We start from the raw sequence: 6,000 nt of genomic DNA, 5'->3' as shown, positions 1-6,000 counted from the left end.
ACGGAAAGTAAAAAAGAGGTAGTAAATTTTTGTTTCCATAGTTTCTTTAGTGAATGATAATGGTCATGCAGTGGATGCGGTATGAAGATTATACTCTAGTGCAGAGAGAGGCTTAGTAATTGTGACAGTCCAAAACAATGTGGAGACCTGATGTATCTATGCCATATTACACATTACAACATGGCCAAAGTCCAACTCACAAGAGTAGCTGCCTTTATAGCAGTGAAGTTAGTGTCCAAGACTGGGCTGGGCTGAGCACAGTCATGATCCAGTATTTTATTAAAAGCAAGATGATCAATGGAATCCACTTATTCCCAGAGCTATGAGTCAGAGGAGGTGGCAGACCAAAATTTTGGGGAGGGATTTCTTGACTCTGGTTTACAGTGGCCTAAAATTTGAAACCTAAGTTCTGAAGGGAATATTGCTCTGCCAAGGAAAATGTTAACAGAGAAGCCATGTCTCCACGTATCCTGAAGCAGCATAAGGAATACATAGGTGCATAAATAAGCTTTCAGTGTCAACAAAGGATCCTTGAATCTGTGGCCAAAGATGCAACCAGAGAGGAACTTCCTATGTTTTCCCCCTGATGTACAAAGCCAGTGAGGCTATTTTGATAGAGGTTAATATAAAACCCGTAATCCAGCAAATCCATTTTTCAGTGCAGAAAGATAATGTATATCTGGTTAGCAGAGAAGTTCAGATGGCCTAGTAAGGTAACATTGGTAGTCTATTGGTACTCTGCAGATTAGTTTATCCAACAGATGCCCTACATAAGATATGACACTGAGAGTGAAAAAGAGGTAGTACATTTTTGTTGCCATAGTTTCTTTAGTGAATGATATGCAGATCTGTATCTACATAGTAATCTTCACTGTAATATACAACACCCTTCCATTCAGTGTTTGTCAAGCGCGGTGAGCCATGGTTGTAGCTGCTTCTCCTTTTGCAGTTGTATGTAGGTGTATGTAAATGTGAGTAGGAGTTAGGATGACTAAATGCAAATGTGCAAAAGTCAGGACATTGGAGGGCAAACGGGGGGCGAAGGGGGCGGGGAAGGGGAGGATAACAGATGCCTATATAAGACAAGCCTTGACTATCATGACTGTCCTTATAAAATTGGGACTCTGGCCACCTGCCTCGTAGGAGTGCGCCAGTGGGACTTTAATATAGCATAGGGAGTACCTTAGCAGCGCAAAGGGTCCATAAAGACAACTTCTTAGGTACAGTATTACTACCCCAATGTAGGTTAGTGAATCACTGATGCAGGAATGGGAGCATAATCAATGTGCCCTTGCACTCCATTAGTTCTCAATAGGTAGAATGCCCCCTTATGGTCAATGCAGCCAGGTACAACTTACAGTGGTCCAGAGGCTGTGGTCATTGTATATCCAGCCACGAGTCATCCCCAGGATAAAAGCTAGTAGGGAGGGATCAGTACACTTTCTCCTAGGTAGAGACCTTGCAGACAGCATACTACTACTATATCACAGGAGCTGTCTGATAGATTAAAATATTAGAACACTGAATTTTAAAAACAATAAATGAATTAAAGTCTAAAAATTCATGAAAAAAGTTCAATACTAAATAATTTCCAGTCAGGAAACTCCTGGCCAGTGTTCCCTCTAACTTTTTCCACCCTTGAGTGGAATCAGTTTTCTTATGTGCACCAATGTGGAAGTGATGTGTGATGTGGAGGTGATGTGTGACACATCATATTGGAGCACATAACAAAATTCATGTGGTGAAGATGGGACCACGGGGTTCTGAGGGAGGGAAGGGCTCAGAGCTAGAACAGAGGCTTGGAATGCAGGAGTGTGAGGGCTCTGGCTAGTGGTGCAGGCTCTGGGATGGGACTGTGGATGACAGCTTTGGGTACAGGAGAGTGCTTGGGGTGAGGGAAGTCTCAAAGTGGGTCTGGGGATTGGGCCTTGGGCTTACCAGGGCAGCTCCCTTCAAGGGACAGAAAGAAGGGACCCTTTCCCCCAGCCATGGCAGCTCTGTGCTGGGGCGAGGGATGTAAACAACTAGTCAACTATTCGATAAGCATAAGCTTATTGGATAGTCGACTAGTGATGAGACTAGTTGCTCTCCCCTCCCCGCCCCTCCCCACCAGCTCTATCAGAAAGAGACAGCAAGGGAGGAAGCAGGAGCCGGTGCTGGGGGGAATTGGCTTGACGGGGCAGGGGAGATAGAGGCACAGTGGGAAACGGCATGAGCAGTGACTGAAGCAGTCTCCACTCGCGCCACTTCTGCTGCAATTCTGCTTTTGAAATTTACAAGAGCCCCAGCAGAAGCAAAAGCCCTGCAGGGAGTACAGAAGCTCCCTATGGCGCCTGCTACAGTTCAAAGGCAGAGGAGCCCTTATAAACTAATCGAATAGTCAACGGAAATCCCATTGACTATTTGATTAGTTAATTAATCTAAATTTAATATCCCGAGCTGGAGCTAGTGGGAAGGGTACTCCCTGTTATCCCCAGCAGCTTCAAGGCTTGGGGAGGGACAGCTCTCCTGATGCTGTGCTGAGCCACTGCATTGGGCTTAATGGGAAGCTGTGTGGCCATGCAGCTTAGGGAGAATTTAACTCCTAGCTGCACGTAGCCTTAATCCTGGCCCGGTACAGTACCTCTACTCAGCATCTACCTCTTTTATGATGCAGGATCTGAAATATATGTGGAGGTTACCAATAAGTAGGTTATTCAGATCAATAAGGAGGTATTTTGGTGAAGGATATAAATTTGACTCTTTAATGTATAGTAGAATGTCTGCTATAAGACAGCATTGGTTCTTTAATGTATCCAGAAAAGACAAATGTTTTTATTTCTTGCTGTCAGTCAGAATGGAAATGTTGTGTCCCTTTTACAATGATGGTGTGAGCTATTATATAAATATAGCATGGTCAATTATTTATATGTCCTAAATGAACTGGAGCCAAAATAATGTAACTCTATTACCAAGGTAATCTTATTAACTTTAGTTCTTTATCTTTATTTACATTGTGGTGACTGTGTTATTGCAGCCTATATAAGAAACAAGGATGTCGTCAAAGGACTGGTATTTAGGACAAAGGGATCATTGATGGGATAATTGGCACTGACACAGAATCAGAATTAAAGTTGCTTGTGGATCTTTATGACTTGCAAATGTTTGCTTTTTAGGTTGAACACTTAAACCTCCATGCAGCCAAACATCCTTATAATAATAACATTCAAGCCATGTTGTTTTGATATAATACTTTTTCTATCTATCCTAAAATATACCTTGAGGATTTGTGAATAAAAAATTATTAATTTCTAATAATGTATTTCAAACATTTATGTATTAGAAATTAACAGATTACTATATTCTGCTTCTTTCTGATGTTAATTAAATGGAAGCATTACAATTGGTAATTTCCTCAACTTAGCAAGTAGATGCTGCATTGACAGCTAGTTTCATAAAATATATCTTCTCGTTTAAGGAGGAAAAACCATAAATACACCGATTAACATTCCAACACACATATATGTACATCATTTATATAAACTCTATTATCATCTAGTCTGACTTCCAGCACATCATAGGCCATAGAATCTCACCCATCCACTTCTGTAATAGCCTCTGACTGAGTTACTGAACTCTCCAAAACATGGTTCAAAGACTTTAAGTTACAGAGAATCCTTCATTTACTTTGGTTTAAACCTGCAAGTGATCCTTGCCCCATGCTACAGAGGAAGGCAAAAAACTCCTAGGATTTCTGCTAGTCTGAGCTGGAGGAAAATGTCTTCCCAACCCCAGATATGATCATCAGTTAGACCCTGAGCATGGGGGCAAAACCCACCAGCCAAACACCTGAGAAAGAACTCTCTGTAATAACTCAGGGTGTGTCTACACTGCAGCATTTTTTTCGGAAGAACATTACTTGCGTCCACATTGCCATTGAGTTCTTTCGACAGAAAGTCGAAAGAACAGAGGGGTTTTTCTGACAGCAGTAAACCTCATTCAATGAGGAAGAAACATTTTTCCAAAAAAGCTTTTTCGGAAAAAGGCGTGTTTGGATGCAGAAGAGGGAGTTCTTTCGAAAGAAGAGGCCTCTAGGAAATAATACAGGTGACCTGGTGGCCGCTCCATCCTGACTAATTACAACTTAAATGTGAGATAGCGTCCAGTCAATGTGAACACATTGCTTTTTTGTTGAGCTTTTTCTGTGTGGATGCTCTCTTTCTAAATAAGCTTTTTCAGAAGATCTGTTCTGGAAAAGCATCTTCTGAAAGAAGCCTGCAGTCTAGAGGTAGCCTCAGAGTCTTCCACATCTAAAGTCTCATCCCCAGCCTTTGAAGATATTTGCTGCTAGCAGTTGCAGATCTGCTACATGCCACTATAGGCAGTCTCATCATACCATCCCCTCCATAAAATTATTAAGCTCACTTTTGATTGGTTAGTAGGGAGTCCTGGCATTAACAGCAGCAAGCACCCTGACCCCAACCCTCCGTGCTAAGTGGCACCCCACCCCACCACCTCCCATCATCATTCGGGGGAGGGGATGGAAGCCAGAATGAGGTGGGCCAGAAGTGAGGCTTGGGTTTGGAGGAAAAGGTGGAATGCAGATGAAAAGGGGGCAGAGTAAAGGCAGGAAGAGGTGGAGCGGAGCAGGCTAGGGCCAGATTGCTTGCTGCTGCTGGTGCCAAGCCCCTCATTAATTCCCCAGGCTACCCATGAACCCCATTCCCATGAAGCATGCCCCCCTCCCAAAGTACAGGGCCTAGGGTGGTTGCCCTTATCTATCCTATGGATGGGACATCTCTGAAAATATGAGACCAAACCACAAGGTGGAAAGGAGGGGTGTACAGAATGTTGCAACACCACCAAGCTTTGTACCCAGAATGCCTTGCACTGGAAACCCAGTCCCCAGCTCCATGCCCAAGGCTCTGCTGTCAGCCCCAGGATCTCGGTTGCTGGCCCCTATGCTGCCTTGGATCCTGGAATCCCAGCCACCAGCCCTGGCATCCTGCCTGCTGATGGTGCCCCCAAAGGCTCCACTGCTGCCTAGCAGCCTTGGATCCCAGCCTCCAGCCAGGGCTTTGCAGGCCCCTTCAGCTGTGACCTCAGCCTGGAGCATTGAGGGGTAGGTATGGGAGTAAGGGGAGTGCAGCTGAGCACCCCACCCTAAAAATGTTTCCAGTGCCATTGGACCAGTGGTGGAAACAGGCCCATGTTCCAGAGTATTAGTGGAGCACGGTTACCATGGGGCCCACATAACTTGCTATCTATGGCAGGATGGACAATTGGTCTGACCCAATATGGTCATTCTTACAACTCTAGGCTTGCCAAATACAGTTTAGTTTAACATCTATCCAAAAGACATGAGCTCTATTGGTGCAACTTCTATTTGCATCTAAGGCCTTGTCTGCAGGGCTCTGCAGTGCAAACCAGAGGAGTGTGAATTGTAGTAGGGATGTGAACGACTAGTAGAGTATCCAATAAGCAAATGCTTATCGGATACTTGACACGCTAGTCAACTAGTCACTTCCCCCGCCCCTTGCTGACTATCAGAAAGAGAAAGCAATGGAAGGAGAGAAAAAAGGAGGAGGGGAGGGTTCAAAGCAGCAGCGCCGCATAGAGCTCACGGCCAGACTTCAGGCCCCACCTGGCACTGCAGCTTTGAAATGCCATGTGCAGCCTGGGGCCAGGTTGCAAATGATGTTTCAAAGCAGCAGTGCTGTGTGGAGCCCAGCATCAGCTGGGGACCCCCCTGCTGACCCCGGGCTCCAGGAGGCGCTGTTGCTTTGAAATGCTGCGGGAGCACAGGGCCAGTGCAGGACTGCTTGATTTCCCCACTGCGCTTTCCCCTTAGAAGTGTAGCAACAGCCTTGGGGCTATACTTCAAAGGCAGAGGTGCCCTTATTGACTCATCAAATAGTCGACACAAATTGCATCAACTATTCAATTAGCCAATTAATCAAAATATTACATCCCTAAATTGTAGAGCAAGCAAATTGTTCTACTCTAACTGCCCCCTGCAGA

This window comes from Pelodiscus sinensis, chromosome 1 (assembly GCF_052426305.1).
Source record: "Pelodiscus sinensis isolate ZL-2025 chromosome 1, ASM5242630v1, whole genome shotgun sequence".
Lineage (NCBI taxonomy): Eukaryota > Metazoa > Chordata > Testudines > Trionychidae > Pelodiscus > Pelodiscus sinensis.
Note: the sequence above shows the minus strand (reverse complement) of the source record.